Here is a 21,511-nt window from a genome sequence, read left to right as displayed (position 1 = left end):
GCAATACTCCATTGTGTGTGTGTGTGTGTGTGTGTGTGTGTGTGTGTGTGTGTGTGTATACACCACATCTTCTTTATCCATTCATCAGTTGATCGACATTTGGGCTCTTTCCATTATTTGGCTATTGTTGATAGTGCTGCTACAAACACTGGGGTGCATGTGTCCCTTCGAATCAGTATTTATGTATCCTTTGGATAGATACCTAGTAGTGCAATTTCTGGGTCATTGGGCCCTTGATTTTGGGGGGAACCCCCACACTGGTCTCCCTAGTGGTTGCACCAGTTTGCACTTCCACCAACAGTCCAAAGGTGTTTCCCTTTCTCTGCAACTTCGCCAACATCTGTTGTTTCCTGAGTTGTTAATTTCAGCCATTCAGATAGGTGTGAGGTGATATCTCATAGTGGTTTTGATTTGTATTTTCCTGATGATGAGCGATGTTGAGTATCTTTTCATGTCTATTAGACATGTGGATGTCTTCTATGGAAAAGTGTCTATTCATGTCTTTTACCCATTTCTTCAATGGATTATTTGTTTTTTCGGTGTTGAGTTTGATAAGTTCTTTATATTTTATAGATTTTGGAAACTAACCCTTTATCTGATATGTCATTTGCAAATATCTACTCCCATTCCATCATCCATTTGTTGATTGTTTCCTTCGCTGTGCAGAAGCTTTTTATCTTGATGATAGATCATTTTTGGTTTTGTTTCCTTTGCCTCCAGAGACATGTCTAGTAAGAATTTGCCATGGCTGAGGTCAAAGAGGTTGTTGCCTGTTTTCTCTTCTAGGATTTTGATGGTTTCCTGTTATATATTTAAATCTTTCATCCATTTTGAGTTTATTTTTTGCGTTATGGTGTAAGAAAATGGCCCAGGTTCATTTTTCTGCATGTCGCTGTCCAGTGTTCCCAGCACCATTGTGGGTCTATTTCTGGGTTCTCTATTCTGTTCCACTGATCTTTGTGTCTGTTTTTGTGCCAGTACCATACTGTCTTGATGATTATAGCTTTGTAATACAGCTTCAAGACCAGGATTATGATGCCTCCAGCTTTGATTTTCTTTTTCAGAATTGTTTTGGCTATTTGTGGTCTTTTCTGGTTCCATACAAATTTTAGGATTGTTTGTTCTAGCTCTGTGAAGAATGCTGGTGTTATTTTGATAGGTATTGCATTGAATATGTAGATTGTTTTGGGTAGTATTGACATTTTAACAATATTTGCTCTTCTGATCCAGGAACATAGAATATTTTTGCTTTTTTGTGTGTGTCTTCTTCAATTTCTTTCATAAGCTTTCTATAGTTTTCAGTGTATAGATCTTTTACCTCTTTGGTTAGGTTTATTCCTAGGTATTTTATGGGTTTGGTGCAATTGTAAATGGGATTGATTCCTCGAATTCTCTTTTTGTACTTCATGATTGGTGTATGGGAATGCAACCAATTTCTGTACATTGATTTTATATCCTGTGACTTTGCTGAATTCATGTATCAGTTATAGCAGTTTTTTGGTGGAGTCTTTTGGGTTTTCCATGTAGAGTATCATATCATTTGCAAAGAGTGAAAGTTTGACTTCTTCCTTGCTGATTTGGATGTTTTTTATTTCTTTTTGTTGTCTGATTGCTGAGGCCAGGACTTCCAACACTGGGCTGACAACAGTTGTGATAGTGGACATGCCTGTCGTGTTCTTGACCTTATGGGGAAAGCTCTCAGGTTTTCCTCCTTGAGGATGATATTAGCTGTGGGTCTTTCATATATGGCTTTTATGATCTTGAGGTATGTTCCTTCTTTCCCTTCTTTCCTGAGGGTTTTTTATCAAGAAAGGATGCTGTATTTTGTCAAATGCTTTTTCAGCACTCATCTTAATCATGCTTAACCTGTTTCTGAGCTTGGTCTGTTTTCTCTTGCTTTAGAGTTGTTCCCAAATGGTATTTGGCTGCTCTTTCAAAGTTTCCCCCCACCTCAGTCCATCTCACCTTCTACTCCAGACCTCTAAAAGAACAGAAGATAAATCTTTTATCCTTGGGGAGATACAAAAGTATGTCCTACATGTTTGAGCAATAGCCTTCTTTCTCAATCTTCATTTTAGTCTCTTGCTGGTCACACTGATCTCCCCAACTTCTAACCGTAGAGCAGTCCCAGGATCATCCCTGAGCCTTGTCTCCATCTACTCACACTCCCTAGAAGTCATTAAGAGTCATGGCTTTAAATGCATCCCATACACAGATAACTCTCAAGTTTTTATCTCCAGCCGGGAGTTCTCTAAACTCTAGAGTTACCTGCCTGCACCAAGACTGTTCTACTTGGTTTTCCAACTGATACCTCAAACTTAATGTGTTTAACACTGTGAACACCTGATTTACTTTCCAACCTGCTTCTGCATTGTCTTTACTATCTCAGTTAGTGGACTCACCTTTTGGAGTCTAAGTCAAGTATTTATATATTTCTTAACACCTGCATTTAATCTGTTAGCAAATCCTATTGGCTCTTTCCTCCAAATATACTCAGATTCCAACTCTTCTCACCCTCTACTGTCCCTGCCTTTGTCCAAGATGCCATCATTTCTCACCCAGATTAGTGCAATACCCTTCTAACAGGTTACCCTGCTTTTTTTTTTTTTCAGGTTTCTGATCCCCTTTGATCTTATCAGTGGGGTCTTTCCAATCAACTCTGTTTTTTTAAATATGAAATTTATTGTCAAATTGGTTTCCATACAACACCCAGTGCTCATCCCAACAGGTGCCCTCCTCCTCAATGCCCTTCACCCACTTTCCCCTCCCTACCACCCCCATCAACCCTCAGTTTATTCTCAGTTTTTAAGTCTCTTGTGGTTTGCCTTCCACCCTCTCTAACTTTTTTTTCCTCTCTTCCCCTCCTCCATGGTCTTCTGTTAAGTTTCTCAGGATCCACGTAAGGGTGAAAACATATGGTATTTGTCTTTCTCTGTATGACTTCTTTCACTTAACATCACACTCTCCAGTTCTATCCACATTGCTACAAAAGGTCATATCTCATTCTTTCTCATTGCCAAGTAGTATTCCATTGTGTATGTAAACCACAATTTCTTTATCCATTCGTCAGTTGATGGACATTGAGGCTCTGTCCATAATTTGGCTATTGTTGAAAGTGCTGCTATAAACATTGGGGTACAAGTGCCCCTAGGCGTCAGCTCTCCTGTAGCCCTTGGGTAAATGCCTAGCAGTGCTATTGTGCCTCTCCTCATCAGGGAAATACAAATCAAAACCACACTGAGATATCACCTCATGCCAGTCAGAGTGACTAAAATGAACAAATCAGGAGACTATAGATACTGGAGAGGATGTGGAGAAACGGGAACCCTCTTGCACTGTTGGTGGGAATGCAAAGTGGTGCAGCCGCTCTGGGAAACAGTGTGGGGGTTCCTCAAAAAATTACAAATAGATCTGCCCTATGACCAAACAACTCTATTTAAAATAGCATCCCAGTAATCCCTAAATTCGTTCCCCACTTGTTCTTCTATAAACTTTACCATTAGACAAATATTACAGAATGCTTCTTTGTCTATTTCATCTCTCCCTACCTAGAACATGAGCTTCAAAAGAGTAAAGATTTTTGTCTGTTTCTCTTTTTTTACTGCTTTATCTAGAGCTGAAAGTAGTGCCCAGCACATGTTAAAAGTTTATTTATTTTTAGATGCATTATGCGTGAAAGGCAATATGTCTAGAATACCTGCAAAGACTTCTTTGTGGCAAACAATACACACTTGAAATTAAATTAGTATGGTTAAGGTATCAGTCATGTTTTGTGTATTTAAAAATATTTTCAGAGCCAGAAGATCCTCAAAAAATAGGAGACCCTTGTATATGACACATTTTCAGAGCCAAAAGATACTTTTCTAGGAGGTTTGATTAAAGGTGCCTCCTCAAGTTGATGTGTGGCCTTCAGCAGTATGATTATACATGCACTTCTAAACCTCTAGTGAAATGTCCCTAGACTTGGTATCTGTAGTTCAGCAATGTCATTGTGCCTTTGTGACATGTCAGTGGTCTGACAGCTGGGCAAGCTGTTTAGTCCATTGTGAGCTTAAGCTATAAATTGGTGATGGCAGTAATAATAATAAGGAGCTCACAAGGTACTGGTGAGTGTCAGCTAAGATTTTGGACATGTTTTATAAAACCTTAAACATGCTACAAATGTAAGAAACCTGAGAAAATGTTACAAATTTAAGGATGAGGACCCTCAGGCTAAGTAAAGATATGAAAATTAATAAGTTCAGTTTCATAATTCCCTTACCACAGAACTTTTCTTTACTATCAGATTTATTCAAACTTGATTGAAGGAATTATTCTTGCTGTTTGAGAGAATCCTTTAGGCAGCCTGAAAATAATTTCAGGATGTTAAAATCCCAGACAGTATTCCAGTTTCTCTAAATGGGTGTAGTTTTTCAGTGACCAGTCAGATCAAAGCCCCGCCCCCTCCTCTTCTGGCCAGGTTTATTTTTCTACTATTTTAAGAAATTAATCTTCCACAAGCCCAACAGGTAGCTAAAACAGAACACATATAAGATGGAATGAAAGTTTTCAGGATATTGATACTGATGTAGGCCTCAAATCTGCTTTGGGATTTGAGTGTGAATGTCTACACTGACCAAGTGGGCTGTATTTCCTTCTCTATTATCATTGTCACTCACCTGCCTATCATTGATTATCATCTTAGTGCTAAGGATTCTACTCAGCAATTGATGTATGTTATTCTTTTTATACTTTATCAAATCTGTGTGTGGTAAGTATTATTATCCTCATTTTATATTGGAAGAGATTTGAACTCGAGGCGGGGGGGAGCATTATTTTTCTAAACAGGGAGATGACAGAATCAGACTGTAGGTTCAAATCTAATTTCAAAGCTCATGGTTCTGTTATCACACAAGTCTCTTTTCTGGCAGCCAAGCTCCGTTTTCATTTTGTAAGTCCACTTTGGTAATAGAGTTCCCCTGAAGGTGGAGAGTCTCAAAAAAGGGTGGGGGGTGGGCAAAGAAAAAAAAAGACAATAGAAATTATAGATTTCTGTTTCTATTGTATACATTATACAATATATTGTATATCTTAAAACAAAGGTTAAGAGTTGGAAGAAGAGGTATTTCTTATATTCTTATCACAAAATTTTATTTGGACATAGGCTACTCTAACCTGGTCTTGCCTAATTTTGTTAAGACTTTGGCAGATGAGTGTGATCATTGCCCTGGCCTCCTGTGGGTTAGAGTGTAGTTGGAATATTACTAAAAGTTCTTGTTACTATTTACTCTTAAAGTGTCTAACAAATGTATTATCTAAAAATAAAAGTATTCTTAGATCCCTGTATACTCTACAAATAGAGTTGATGGATATATCCTTCTTTGTGTTTCTTTCAGACCCTTGGTAAAACCCTACTGGGCTATTTGCTTCTTTTACACATATAGTTCAGCACAGAATTAAAAGAAGATGAAGCCTATATATATCATGGCCCAGCTTCTAGCTCGCCTCTGGCCTTGCTGGTTCTTATTAATGATTCATTTCTTTTGACAGGAGCGGCAACATTTCAGGACTTCTTGGGTGGAAGAAAGTTGGCAGAGAGAAAGTCCACGGTGAGTAGTTAAACATTATATGAATTAATAACCCCCATCAATAGTTTAATGGATGAAATGCATTGATTGCTTTGAGAATTATGCTGAGGTCTACAGTAATAAGCAGAAATGTCTGATTTGACATCTTTTTTTTTTTTTAATATGTCTGCAACGTAATCTACTACCAATTACACAACAACCCCACCGAAGGAGTGCTGAGTGGTCCCACTACAGTAGTAACATGTTATAAAAGCTCAGGTTTCAGGACAATTAGCTTCTGGCTGCAGTTTATTACCCCATTTGAGATTTAAAACATTTTTTTTTCCATTGCATTCCAACAATGCTTATGTGTCTGGGGCTAACACTTTAAAACAATAATGGAATGGCAAATATCTGTCTGTCTGGAGTTTGTTCAAGAAGAAGGGTGTATTAGCATTAAAAAATCAAGCAAGGCAGAGTGGACAAAACAAAAGCAACTTACTTAATTTCTCAAAATGACCAGGGTTGTAATGTTTACCAAGAAAAAAAAAATGCCTTTCATTGGCATTTTGTAGAAAATTAAAGAAATATTTTGGAGAAAAGGATCATTCCTGTTTATTTAAAGGCAATTTCCACATAATAAAGAAGTAGTCCTTTGATAATTCTCATATCCATCTATATGTTTGGTGATCATCACCAGATTTCTGCCCTAAGATATATGAATCTCTTTTAATTGGCTGGTACAACAAAAAACCGGCCATCAGGAATTTTTCAGATGATGATGATGGTAGTGGTGGTGGTGGTGGTGATGATGATGATGATGATGAATGATGATGATGACAACAGTGGACTTTATTGAGCGTCTATTCTGTGGCCAGGTACCATGCTTAACACTTTCCTGGGATGGTCTCATTTAATCATCCTAAATATCTCTTGAGTTAGGTACTATTGTTTCCCCCATTTTACAGATGAGGAAGTTGGGTCTTCCAGAGTCTAAGAATTGGAGGGTTTGAGGGCTAACAGTAGGTCTGTAGACTGGTGCTTTTGAAAATGAGTCTAGAGGCTCGAAACAGTATGCAGTACTGCCCGGTCATGGTGGTGGTGGAGATGTTTGTGATGAAGATGATGAAGGCAATGGTAGGAGACCTGGGGAGCCTTCTTGTCAGTCTCTTATATATTCGATAACTTTCTTTCCTCCAGGAATCTGAGCCATTTTCTCTCCTGTCTGTGTCCTTTCTGCCAATGTCTATTTTGAATTATTTTATACTAATCCTGTTTTTTGCCTCCTGTCTTTCACACTGTGTGATCTGGTACTTCTTGTGGCTATTGAGGAGCTGAGTTGAGTGGGTGAAATGGGAAGGTGAACCCTATCTCAGTAATTGCTCATTAAGACAGCTTACTTACAGGCCCCCACTTTCAGTGAAGAGTGAGAGTGTCATGGAAATGGGATTCCAAGAGCTCACTTACCTATGTAGTCAATCTACAGTATTCGTTCTTTGATACCTTTCTCACCTCAGATTTTTAAACTTCTAACTTTGGATGTAATCAAGTCTAGAGAGTAACCCACATGAGTGTGATGTTTCTCCATCTAAGGCTGTGTGGTAAAATATGAATTTTGATATGACGTATGCACTTGTATCATTAAAATCAAACCTTTTTTATCCCTTGGAAAAAAGAATGCTTTCTGTGAATTAAAATATTAACCTGTAGAAAATTATGAAGAGAACTTATGCAAAAATGAGTCAAGTGCAGTAAATAAAATAAGTGAATTAGCAAGTAAGCAATAATATTGTGTTGACCTAGAGCATATAGTGCATTACTGACTTTCTCCTGATACCAGCTCAGGTCAGGATCTTTCCCACCAAGGTGTGTTGGTATGTGATGCTTTAGGCACAGGAAGGGTGCATCTCCTTAAAACAGATGGCTTTTCTTTGTTCTTATTCTCCTCAGGCTCTTCATAGTGCCTGGCATGTTGGTTTCCCACTCTAGAATGGCTGGAGAAGGAACCAAGTGTTTTTCTCCATTTAGGCAGTACTATTGCCCTCTGCTGAGGTCAGCTTTGGTTCTGTGCTTGGAGTCTTTTTTCATGTGGGTCCAGTCTCCATGATGTCAGATGATCGGGCCTTTGTGTCTTCTGCCTAGAATGCCATTCCCCGTTTCGTCTGTTTGGAAAATGCCTATTTATTCTTTGAGAGGCTGCTTCAACTTCAAAACTGCTGCTTGTAGCTTCCCCTCCTCTCCTCTCTTTTCCTTTCCCCAGGTAGAATTGCTTTCTCGCTTGTGTTTCCCTAACACTGTACGTATCACATTGCACTATAAATATTTGTTTTGTCTTTTTCTACTATGAGACTGTAGGGCCTCTTATGGGGGACTCTGGCTTATTCACTCCTTTTTTGTATCTGGAGCACATAGCAAAATGTAAGGTCCATGTTAGGTTTGTGATAAATGTTTCTTGTCCTGCGCTGAAGTTCTGTGCCTCTGATTGTGTGCTCCACCATCCAAAGTTATTATATATTATAATATTTATAATCCACATACAATACAGCAGATACTAATCCAGGAGCCATAATGTTGGATTATCTGTCATTGTTTTGTAACTGCTTGTATATCAGTTTTGTCATCTGTAAACTTTGAGGAATTGATCAAATTCATTTGCTTTTCATTCATTCATCAGTTGATTCATTAATTCATTCAAGATAAATTGATTACGTACCTGCTTTGCCCCCGATACTGGACTAGGTAACTTCTTCAACATAAAATGTCACATTTTTAGTTTGAAATACTACATATTTTACTTAGAACACAAAAAGGTTTGGATCTGTGTAGACAATAGAGTTAATTTAACAACGCTGCTATTATAAGCTGTGCTACTAAGAGCACCGATAGACACAGTTTTGAATATAATTCAAACCAAGATAACAGCATTAGTTTGTGAATCCATTAATGCTTCAAACCATATTATCTGTATCAACTAATCTTAAAATATCAGTTCTCCCAGTGATCACAGAGTAGGATTTCTAAGTTCCATTGTAGTGTTTGGTTTACCTTCTTAAATAAGCCAGAATATTGACTCAATGTGTATTTTATAAATTTAAGCAGATGTGGAAAGTCTTCAGACTTAAGAAAATCTGTACATTTGTTCAACAGCTATTTACCGAGTGCTGAATATGTGCCCAGTGTTATTTACTGAGTGCCTACTATGTGCCTAGTGTTAAAATATATGCCCAGGATTAGAAGGTCAACAAAATGGGTCTCTATCTTTGAGAAGTTTACAGATTTATGGGGAGAAACATGGATGTAAACATATCATGATGGAAGAATATGCAGATTTTAGCAGAGAGGAAGAAATGTGCTCAGGTTTGGCCGAGTGTAGGGTGGGGCCAACAGACTTGTCAGAAAAAAGTCTTCATAAACTTTCCTGGGTTCTAGTCTTGGTTCTTCATATCAGTAGATGGTACTTGGGGTGAATGTCAAGAAATGTGTATGCCCCCAGGCTGCCAATGCTGGGAGGAAGGAGAACATTCCAAGAGAAGCGAGAAAGATGAGCGGTAGCAGATGAATGTGAAATAATACGTCATATTTAGGCAACTAGATAATATGTCATCATGGTTAGAGAGAAAGGGACAAGCTTGGTTTCAGGGATATCTAAGGCTATAGAGTAAACGTTGGCGGGACTTTGTAGTGTCTTGGCTACGATGAAAGAATACCAACTATATCCTGTACATAGAGGGACATCTAGGACAGTCTTATACAGTAGAGCAAGGTGATCATTTTTCAAAAACTACTAGAAACATAAATGCGATCGAAAAATACTTGCTAAATCTTAAAATCTGAATTTGGAAACTTAGACATACTTGTGTTTTCTTCTATAAGCGTTTGTGCTAAGTTATTTTTTTCAATGAATGGGAATTATAATACTCAAATGAGATCACATTATGGAGATGAAATTGGGAATGGGGTCTTCCATTCTATCAAAATCTTCCTTCCATACCTAGCATTAGGCCTTTATTAAGTTACTAAATTCTGTTTTGTTTTGTTTTGTTTTGTTTTTTTACCTCTGGAGAAATAGCAGTCCAGTATTTAAGATCACCTCTTAATGGAGGTTAAAATAAAGGCTTGGATTTTGCCCCTCAAACTTCAGTTTATGGAAAAAGAAGGCAGAAAAATGAACCACATAGATTTAGACATTTTTAGTGAGGAAAATAAATATTGACTGGCTATATTAGCTTCAAGTGAAAACATATCAATTGCAGATTTTTTAAATGCCAAATCACAGCAATTGATCTAGTACAAATTAGTCTTTCCCTAACAGTTATTTAAGGGTTATTGATAAATCAGTAGTAAATAGGAAACACCAAAATTGAGGCCTTCTAAACTAATAATGTCAACTCCATTAACCATTTGTTGAGAGATTTTACCATACAAATGCTTTGAAAAATTTTTAATCTTTCAAGAGAAAAAAGTAAAATTTCATCATATTGCTTTTCATTGGAATAACGCAGTGACTTCCTAAGTGGTTTGTGACCTCAAATCTTTCCCTCGTCTAATCTATCTGTGCTGTGTTAGCTATAGAGCTCATCAATATGAAATCACACAAACCTCATTTTTAATCTTGGTTCTGCAAGTTTTTCACTATATGAGTCTCTGTTTTGCTATCTGTATGATCGAAATAACAATACCTATTTGAAAAGAATGGGAAGCATTGTAAGGATTAAATGGAAACTCTTAGGTATAGGGTCTTGTGCTCTGTAGGTCTGGAACACATATTTATTGAGTAAAACAATGGCACACTTTGGGTAATGTTTAACTTTTCAACTAAGTTTCTTGTTTGTAGTTCTAAGCTAATTGTACACAATAAGGTAGATCCAGGTATAAAAATGATTTCATTTCTAATAGCTGGATTGTGAAAATCCTCAAATTGTTGTATATGGAACACTATGAATGGAAATATTTTCAGGACATCCTGAAGCTCTTAATGCTTAATATTTACACATGATTGCTTGTGGACAATTTGCTTCCAAAGAGGAAAGCCAAGACCTATTCAGAAGCAGAAGAAAGCACTCCAAACAAATGATCACCTCAGTAACTGTCAAGGTAACCTGGCCTTGTTTTTGATGGATTGCAATGAATATCTGCCTTTTACAAAACAATATGCAATTGTTATTAAGAAGCCAAATGGGTAAAGAAAAAGGGATTATGTACCATAGGGAACTGGGGAAATCAATTAAAACAAGATCTGGAGGGGTGCTCCAGGCTGGCCTTCCACTTAACTCCCGGTGGGAACATAGGCAACTCTCCCAAGAGAAGAGCTCTTTAACTCTAAGAGAGAACACGTGCAACTCCTCAAAGAAAAGCAGAGGACGAGCATGAGATAGCAGACCACGGGGCAGACTCAAGTCAGACTGGCTTAGGAGAAATACTCTAAGTATCACCACAGAGATGTTTTCCGTATTCTCAGGAGGTAGCTGTTCCCGTGAACACAAAACAATGCTTGCCAATGGTTGCCTTCAGAGGGAAGTCCAAGGACTACGAAATAAATTAACTTCCACGGCTAGTTCAGCCAAATCAGAACTGTAGAAAATTCAGACTGCTAGGGTGAATTAGCATATACTTGTTCTATGAACACATGGAAAACTGAAGTTTCCAGGGAGGTGCTTTTGGCACCTTAAATGAAAGCCACATTAACTCAGGGAAAAGCTGATAGTGACTAACAATTCCTACAAAAGACTATTTTTAGAAGCAAACCTGGTGAAATCATAATGGTCAGTCAAGAGAAGGACTGGCCCAATGACCTAATTACCACTTAGTGGGAAAACTAAAACCAGCCCTGGAAAATTGCGTCAATATTATGGCCTTTAATGGGCACCATTTTTAAAAATACCCATGGCTATCCTAAAAATTTTCCCTTTCTTTATGAGTAACCACATACTGAGAGCCAGTTTTATTTTGAAAAAAAAAAAAAAAATTAAATAATGAAGCTCTTCAAATTTCATGACAATCCCACCAAAAGCTCTGGTCCTAAAAGGTTAATTAGGTAATTAATCAAATGAGCAACTGTACTCCTCTTTCTGACACATCACTTGGGCCTAGATGCCTATGAACATCCCATTAATTAATGTAATGCCAAATAGGTGAGTACCTTCATATTTTAACATCAGAACTTTCTTAGAAATGTATTTTTGTACACAGTTGCATCTAAATGCACCAGTAATTTCCTCTGCTCTTGATAGATGCCTTTAAATTTTTCTTTTCTTTTCTTTTCCTTTTCCTTTCCTTTTCTTCCCTCCCTCCCTCCCTCCCTCCCTCCCTTCCTTCCTTCCTTCCTTTCTTTCTTTCTTTCTTTCTTTCTTTTCTTTTCTTTTCTTTTCTTTTCTTTTCTTTTCTTTTCTTTTCTTTTCTTTTCTTTTCTTTTCTTTCTTTTTTGCTGCAATAAACAAGCTACTGAAAAAGAGTGAGAAATTACCAAATGGAATTGCCTCAATGTTAGTGTGCATCTGTGGCCATAGTTCCAGAGTCTCAAAGCAAAAGTAATCTAATTAAAGGAGATGTAAATCTGGAATTGGCAATGAAAACTAATTAATCCATTTATTCATTCAATCAACAGTTCTATAGTAAATGCCTACTGCATTGTAAATATTGTAAGGGTATGCGATGCATGAAGCCAGAGTAGGCTTCAGCTCTCCAAGAGTTCAGGGACTAGAGTCATTCAATAAATTCTTGTTAATTTGATTTGACTAATTCAGTATATCCCAGGTATGATGTATTTGGTTGAAAAATACAGGTAACTGAGCAAATGTTTTAAGAAAATTTTAATTACAAGAATAGTAGTCTAAATTCAATCCTTTAGCCAACAACCACAGCCAACAGCTGTGTTGTTGGATATGAAATGGTGGTGGTAAATAAATCATTCAACTGAAATTTGAACTTTGAATCTTCAAACAAGTTTTCCTGGCTTCTCTTCATCTTATGTCCAAAGCCCCTCACCGAGGCACAGCTTTCATCAAGACCTGAACCTTTATTCACATTGAGAAAGTACAATGTTTTTGCCTCCCTCTCTCCCTGATTAGAAAACATAGGAGTTTCTCAGAACCCCCCCCCCCCGCCCCCTACACTCCCTACCAGCTGTTTGTTTTAAATGGGGTCCATTTCAATTCTACACCATCATTCTGATATACTTCTCTTTTCACCAACTATCTTACTCTCCCACAAGCCCCAGAATCCCTTTTGTTCGAAGATACATTTGTCTGGGCATAAAGGCCATGTGCACGATTTCAGAGCATATAGTTTGAAGTATAACGATTCTTTGAGTTTTTATCAAAGTCCTTATTGTTGTGGTCTGTTTGCACAAGCCATCATGGCCTTCTAATTCCTCAGCTATCTGCCTGCAATTGCAACAAACTTGTCTGTGGGCCTTTTTGAATTGTAGAGGCCCAGCTAAAGGTTCTGTTTATAGTCGTATCTTTGTATTAGCAGCTCTTCTAGAAAGTTAGCAATAAGGCAGATAATTTCTATGAATTAAGTACCTCTACATCCAGCCTTTTCATATTTAATATCTGAACTTCAAAACTGTTATAATTTTACCACAGCTGTTTTATTCCCTTTCATCTCATAAATAGGTCACACTCAGCAGGTTTTGCCTAGCTACGCTTTGTGATGAAAATGAGGAGGAATCACTTGTTAAATCCTATTTTTCCCTCCTGATATAGGTTACACAAATCTTTATGATGGGGGATCAGAGTTTATTGGAGGTTGGGCCCCAACTGCCTACTTTGTTTATAGAAAATTGAAAACTTTCCATTGTTTACCAACACCATGGGTAATGTTAATGCTGTCTTTGGGTGAGGCTCACCAGGGACTGAGAAAATCCTGAAGCCATCTCTATATTAGTCAAGACTGGAATTGTTTGATTGAAACACTTTCCTCCTCATATAATATTTGTTCCTTCTTACTCCAGATAAGAGTTTAATACAATAATAAAGATAAAAGATCTTTACCCCTCTCCATGCTAGATATCACTAGATTTTAGCCTTAATTCTCTGAAAAATATGATTTTTAATTCCTTTTAAGGGTCAAAACAGATGCACCAAGTATAGTTCTGAATGACCAACGATATTGAATTCTGACTCCCTAGAGAACACACTCTAGTAGAGGTCAGCAATAAACATGTAATCAAATAGTTATTAAGATAATTTCAGATGCTGATCATTTTTAGGAGAAAAATAAAAAAAAACAGGTAATAGAGTTGAGAGTGAACAATAGAGAATATGGGTATGGGTAGGTGAAATCTTCAGCTAGAAGGACAAGATGAGAAAGCTTCTCTGAGGGCCTGACATTTGAGCTGAAAGGGCAACAGATGGTAAGTGGGTGCCAGATGTGAAAAATTGGAGGGAGGAACATTCTAGGGAGAAAGATGGCAAATGCAAAGTGTTGAAGCTAGAAGAGAAATGGCAAGAAAAACAAAGTGGCTGAACAAACGTGAAAGAAGTGGGAAACTTTTAGGGGAGGAGGTGGGAGAGGGCATGTAAGTTTTCTAGATGGTGGTAAAGATGTGGGATGTTTTAGGAATTGCAGTGGGCAACCATTGATCTTTGAAGCACACGTGAAATCCCATAAAATCTCTCTGTATGCAGTCTCAATGTGTGGCTTGTAAATTACCTTCTCTTGGTAACTGAGTATCAGAAGTAGCTCCGGTCCCACAGTGTATCTGCTGGTTATGAGTCATGCTGTTTCTCCTTAGTTCTCAGTGTCTAGCTTGGGTTCCTGGCAGCTACTGGGCAAGTCTAGTAATGCCAGCCTACAACCCATATGTTCCATTTTTAATATTACACAAACCAACACCAAATGACCGAAACTTTCAGCAAACTTAGAAGCTAGCTTATAACATAACAGGTCTTATGCATTTGCCTTTTTGTTTTCTCATTTTTCATTGCACATGAAAATGTTCAGTGAAGATTTCTCATTTAAGAAATTTGAGGAGGGGCGCCTGGGTGGCGCAGTCGGTTAGGCGTCCGACTTCAGCCAGGTCACGATCTCGCGATCTGTGAGTTCGAGTCCCGCGTCGGGCTCTGGGTTGATGGCTCAGAGCCTAGAGCCTGTTTCCGATTCTGTGTCTCCCTCTCTCTCTGGCCCTCCCCCGTTCATGCTCTGTCTCTCTCTGTCCCAAAAATAAAAAATAAAACATTGAAAAAAATTAAAAAAAAAAAGAAAAAAAAGAAATTTGAGGATAAACTTTCATGATATCCAGTTGCTGTAGAGTTGGGGATATGTTCTCCTTGAAGAAAAGTGTGAGAAGGAGAGTCCCTTATATCTTTTGGTAATGAAGAGATTGTATTCTGTCTCTGAATATCAGTGGTACATAGCTTTAGCGAACAGCTACTTTCTTGATTGTAATGGATATTATACTTGCTGCCTAGGACTCTTGAGATGGGAAATCATGAGATTCCTAGCTAGGCTCTCCTGTTTACCATAATCATCAAACATGCATTGAGCACCGGGTTCTATGTACAACACTGCTGGGCATTTTTGGACCAGAAAGATGATCACATTAATTTACAATAGCATTTAATTCCAAAAAGTTAATTGAGATATCAAGAACACAAGGAAAGATGCCTGGGTGGCTCAGTTGGTTAAGCATCTGACTTTAGCTAAGGTCACGATCTTACAGTTCCTGAGTTCGAGCCCCACATCAGGCTCTGTACAGACAGCTCAGAGACTGGAACCTGCTTCAGATGCTGTGTCTCCCTCTCTCTCTGCCCCTCCCCCGCTTGTACTTTTTTTTTTCTCTCTCTCTCAAAAATAAATTAAAAAAAAAATTTAAAAATCAAAAAAAAAAAAAGAACACAAGAAGAGAATGAGTTACTTTCCTCCAGCCTTTGATTTACTTACTTCTTGATAAGCAGGTACAAAATAGCAAAGCATCTTCACTCTCTTCTACAATCCTTGGCTAAGTTCCATGACCCTGTAAGCCATCTCTCAGAATCTGTGAATAGCCAAGATAGATTTTTGTTTATCTGTTTTGTTTTGGTCTCATCTGAGACTCTTACTCTTAAAACTCTTTACTCTTAAAACTTGTTTGGATTAAAAGGGAGCAGCCCTTGGGGACCATGAGGTCTACTGTGAAAACCACCATTTTGATTTTGATTTTTGCAGTTCACATTTCTTGCTAAATATGAAGAGACCTTTAAGGAGGTTGTCCTACCATGTATCTGTCCTCATCCAGTGTTTTCTCCCTCCACTTGGTACTAATATCCCCAAGTGAAAAACAAAATACCCAATGCCGTTTATGCTTACCTCTATAATCTTGGAAAGACAGTTCTCATAAACTTTCTTAGATGCGATTGTAACGTCAAAATTTAAAGACTTTGAGGAAAAAAAGCCGCAAAATCACTTCTATTTTGTAGTACGTTAAATCAGTGGTTCCCAACTGCAAAGTGCTTTTGCTCCCTAGAGGATATTTTACAACTAGAGTCATTTTTGGTTGTCACAGCTTGGGGTGGAGAAAGGGGAGGGACTACTCTCAACTAGCGGGTAGAGACTAGAGTGGCTGCTGATGGTTTCAACGTGCATGACAATCCTCTGCCATAAAGAATTATCCAGCTCAGAATGTTATTACTGCTCAGGTAGAGAAACCTTAAATGAGACTCATTCTTGGGAATCTCACAACCAATTTGCCTTTTACTTTTCAATGGTCACAAGGCTTTAATGGAGAATATATATTTGTCATTTGCTAAAATACTGAAATTTTGCTAATGGATTTGTCAAGTATTTGTTAAGATTTTAAATATATTTTTACATACTAAATTTCATATTCCATAATATTGCTGGTTGCATTTCCAGTGATATGATTTTGTTTTGCAATAAAAATCGTGGTGTTTATTCCAAGACTGCTAACAATCCTTTGCCAGGTTAATGAAGAATGCTAGTCTGAATATGTTTGGAAGGTTTAAAGATGTGTTCTAATTAGAACTAAGTTGTATGTAAACATATCTCATACTCATATATATATGCAATGGCCATGTGTCCATCAATAATCTTGCATTAAAAGGTTTTTACAACCTGTATGTTTGATCGCAGAGGAACCAGATCAGTTATTGAGATCTGCAGGATGAATCACAAAACTATATAATATTTAAGTTCAAACATTGTCCTAGTTTTAGTTTCCATTTGAAAGCAAATAAATTAATAAAAAGTGCTTATAACTTATAACTTTTTCGCAAGCTTATTTGTAATTGTCGTCACGAGAGAAAGAGGAAGAGTCATCAACTTGAAACATATTTCCGAGGCTTTGCTAATTTCATTCTTTTCCATTGCTCGTTTTCAGTAAATAAATCAATTTGGAACATACACTATCAAGGATGATTTAAATATCAGAATGTTTGGGGGGTTGGCTTTATAGTTTCATTTTCCATGTGGCCCTACAATAACCAAAGAGACCAAAAGAACTCTGACAGGGTGCAAACTTCTTGAGAAATTACCAGAATTCCACAGATGTTGATGATTTCTACCTTAGCACAGCACTACTTACATCCTATGAACAAACTCTGTAGCCAGTCTTGTTTCAGGACTATGGTTAGGCCACCAGAAATAGAGCATAATGGTACTAATACGGTGGCATTCAGACTTGGTATTTATAATAAGCCATTTTCCCTGAGGCAGCTTCCAACCCCCTATGTGGATTTATTTTCCCAGTGATTATCTTTCCTTCCCTCAATGTATTCTTTGTGCTTGCTGGACTGGTTTGAAGTGTGAAGGTTAATGCACTGGGTGTGTATGTGGGAAGAAGTCCACCCCACTACCTAGAGGCAGTTAATCATTCCCATTGTTATTTTAACATTGAGAATATACTTTATCTCTGGGACCAGAACCTGCACACAGGAACCAGGTAACCACCGTTTCGACATTGGGCTACACAGCGTTATATTTTATGTAATCAGTTAGCCTTTTTCATGTCTTAAGAGGCTATACCATCAGCTTTTTGAATTCTGTGCAATTCCTCTACAAAACATGGATTTGCACAAGTCTTTCACAAATTGGTTACCTGAATTGATTAAATTCACCCCTTGTTATAAGATGCACATTTACTGCCAGCAGAAAACTGGCTTAATCTTTTGACCTCAGTAATGCTGAAGGGAATAGCAAACAATCGTGACTTTAATGTTGTTAGGTTTTTTCTTTTTATTTCCTTATCTTTCATCCAAAGAGGTGTATGTGCATTTTTGGTGAAGTCTCTGAAGTAGGTCCTTTGATACCAAAAGTTATTTCAATGTAAACCAGATAAGTTATGTGCCTGTTTTTCTGACTCCCCATGAGGTGGAGGGCTGGACCCGGTTGCCAACTCTCAGAGCTTGGTCACATATGCTTTGTACATATGATATGTGCATGTTCTTTTCAGAATGAATCTACTTTTATTTATTTTCAGTCTGTTTCTGGGAGAAGAGATGCCTTCTTATCTCTTAGGTCCAAATATGTTAACTCCTGTTTTCTCTGATCCCATTCAATACTGAATACTGCTTCCTTAAACTTCATACACCATCAAGCCTCCACTAGGAAAAAATTAACACCGAATATTTATATCCCAGTCCAAGGGGAGATTAGACAACAACTAAATGAATGGGTGAATGGGAGAGCTTGCTTACTAATAAATGGCAGCTTCTTGGCTAAATTGCTAGAATTATTAGATGCTTTACTTTAGAAAAATGGAATTTTATTACTAAAGAAACCATTGAAAATGTATAGATAAGGATAAACTCTGGAAAAATTGTAATCTACTTCAGACCATAAAAAACATAAACAAAATATCTGCTGTGATGCCATGAGCCCAGAAAACAGGTCTTTCTCCCATTTCTCGATGCTATTGGCTAGACTTATTCAGGGACAAGATAATTACTCTGATATACCAAGGCTGCTGACCAACACTTGCAGACAATTAATTGGACAAATGAATTGGACAAAGTTAAAATATTTGTAAACAAAAAATTGAAAATTTGCAGTGGAGTGCTAAAACAGTGATTTTAGATTTTCATGAAAATTGACCACTCGTGGTAAAGAAAACTCGGTATGTGTGATGAAAAGGAAGATACCGGAGAAAATTCACCCCATATCCCTGTTTGTGTGTGTACACACGTGTGTATGTGTGTGTGTGTTTGTGTGTGTGTGTGTGTGTGTGTGTGTGTGTGTGTATCTTTAGGGGTACTTTTAACACATCCTTCTAAGACATATGTATCTTCCATTTAACCACATAATTTAGTGGAGCCGTAGCATATTTTTCTTCTTCTTACTATTGTTCAAGGAAAGACACTCTGAATCATGAAGATAGGGATATTTGATGAAATGTACCAAGTGTTACTGAATTAGATCCAGAGTCTTTCAATAGGGATAGAGTTTATGGAGGTGTTATTGTAACTGTGGATAGGACCTTCAAGGAGGCATTTTGTTGTCATGGAAAAAGTAACTGATGAACCATTTAGTGTTGTTGGGAGACATAATTTATAAAGGGAAACCTGCCATTCTAATAGTATCACTGAGCAGTGGCAAGAGACGAAAGAATGGGCCAGCTGCTCTTTATTGGGAGAACATGGTGTCATAGGCCTTTCAGAAGAGTGATCAGGCCTCAGGAAATTGTCTGCCTCCTGGTGGGACCCTGGATGTGATCTGGAAGTTTGACTTTCTATACTCCCCTTTCAAGTACTAGCTACAAAAGTGCAGCAAGTTATTTGTTACCTACCGTAGAATGAGAGGAGAATTTTGGGAAAGAATGGACAGGTAGGTTGGAAGCAGTGATAGGCTCATACATAAAAGACATGGCCAGCCCAGTTTGTTTGGTAGCTTACAAACATACACAAGCACAAATGTGAGCACTAAATTCGTAGTAGCTATATTTTCCAAGTCCTTTATAGCAAAGAGTCCACAAGACCACATTTTACCATCTACTTGGGAACAATATTAGCTTCAGTTTGGTAATGCAACCTCAGACATAGTATTTAAGAATAAATTTTCCTGGACCATAAAATTACACTTGTTTTGCTAGCAAAAGGAGAAAATAAATGTCTGTTTAAGCTAATTACTGTCCAACTCATGATTTTTGTTGTTGTTTAGCATGTAATAAACCCAACTTTGGAATTGGAATGGGATGTAAAATAGCCCCTATATAATGTTATAAATCCTGCAAAGAATTAGACATCTGCACTTTTTTCCCCTGGCAACGGGCACTTTAACTCAAAACGTGTGTAGTCAATGATGAAAATTAAATACATTGGGAAAATGAAAGTCAGCCAGTTCAACACACATTTTACTTTGGGATTTAAGTAATATTTAGGATGTGGATTTCCAGGTGACAATGAAAAGTATAAGGACCTTGGGAGGTGAAATAACGTATTTGCTGGACTAGAAACCCAGTATTGGAAGGACTGGAGCAGTAGGGTTAACTGCGGAAGATGATGGGAGGGTGGCACCAATTGAATAGAGCAACTTTTTTGCTGAATTCCTCCTGGTGCTCACTTTAATCAGATCAGGCTGTCATGGCCTTGTAGGGTGAACAGCTCATCCCAAGGTGCCCAGGACTTTCCTAGTTTTAATACCGAAGGTCCTATGACTCAACAACCCCCTTGATCCTGTGCAAACCAGGACATTGTTCACTCCAGCCCTGGGGAAAACAGCCAGCTTCTCAGGAAGCAAAATGCTTTAGAAGAACACCTGTCTTGCTCCATCAGAGACTCTGTGAAGCCAGGATGTGTAGATGTCATCCTCACTTTCAGGACACCAGAATTTCCTTGGCACCTGGACTTCGTTATTTTAGTGTAGCATACTCCAGAAGGAATTTCTTTGCCTCTCAAAGATTCTGTCCTTGATCCCAAAGACTATCTACTCATCTCAGGTCAAGTTAAGGTTTTGACCTACATATTTAAAGTATCCTACATAAGTCACTTTGTGTGTTAAACCTAAGTGGGGCAAGGTTATATGTTACCTAGTCATCCCACTGACAAAGGGCACTTTTGTATTCAGTAGATGACACGGATATCCTCGCACCTTTCAGAGCCTCTCTTTCCTTTGATATAGCAATACCCATGGGAGGGGTAGGAAACTGACAGAGATAATCTGCAGGATAATTTTTGTTTCAGGTGTAGCACATAGTTTTTATTATGTAAGTGTATTACATTTGCTTGGAATGCAATCTACCTTCAAGAACCTGGACAGCCCTCAACCCTAAACATCTGACCTGGAAGGGAAGACTCGGGGAGGTTACTAGAGGCAAAGTGCAACGTGCCGTTCCTAAGTCAGCTCACTGTTGAGGTATCCATGCAATCTGGGGTTACAGCATGATCCACCGTGTACCAATTATGCCATTCATATGCTTCATTTACTATATACACACATCAGAACTAGAGTTTCTTTCAAGGGCAAAACCCAAATCAGGCCACCAAAGCCACAAATCACGTAAGCCTGCACTAAGCACCCACAGAGATCAGTGCAGCATACACTGTGTGCCTATGGATATATATTTGTACATCGAAAGCTAAAACAATGGCACAGATTGAAGATAAGGGAAGAACCCAGACTGTCATCATCCAGGGCACAACATTTGACAAACACAATTAGGAACCAGAAATGCAGCTCATCCATTCACCTAGGAGTTTTTTGGCAAAACTTGAAAGATACTGGCATTATGACCTCACGATGTCAGCTTTGAGTTCTGGATCTTTTTAATGAATGATTTCACTCTGAAGCACCAGGGATTTTGACTGGCTTGCCTTATTTCTCTTTTACTGATAAGTCATCGGGTTCTTCATTTGTGTTAAGTTTAAAATGATGGAAGACAGTATAAGGTTATTCCTCACACATACCAAAACCTGCAAGAAAAGGAAAGAGTTTGGTAAAGTGGCATTTCAAACATCAATTAGATGAGGCAGGATTTATTTGGTCATGGGGATCTCCAGAACTTAAAATCAAATCCCTGAGTCAGTGCCTAA

The 21,511-nt window shown here is 38.0% G+C and overlaps 1 long non-coding RNA gene across 1 annotated transcript in view; it reads left to right on the top strand.

The window, feature by feature from the left end:
• Positions 1–5,346: 5,346 nt before the first annotated feature.
• LOC123603992 overlaps positions 5,347–21,511 on the top strand; it is a 427,987-nt gene continuing 411,822 nt past the window's right edge. Inside the window, exon 1 of the long non-coding RNA XR_006715160.1 lies at positions 5,347–5,588. This is a non-coding gene — a long non-coding RNA (uncharacterized LOC123603992). The remainder of the gene's footprint in view (positions 5,589–21,511) is intronic.

This window comes from Leopardus geoffroyi, chromosome E1 (genome assembly GCF_018350155.1).
Source record: "Leopardus geoffroyi isolate Oge1 chromosome E1, O.geoffroyi_Oge1_pat1.0, whole genome shotgun sequence".
Taxonomy (NCBI): Eukaryota; Metazoa; Chordata; class Mammalia; order Carnivora; family Felidae; genus Leopardus; species Leopardus geoffroyi.
The sequence above is the reverse complement of the archived record's forward strand: the minus strand, read 5'-3'. Positions and strand labels throughout refer to the sequence as shown.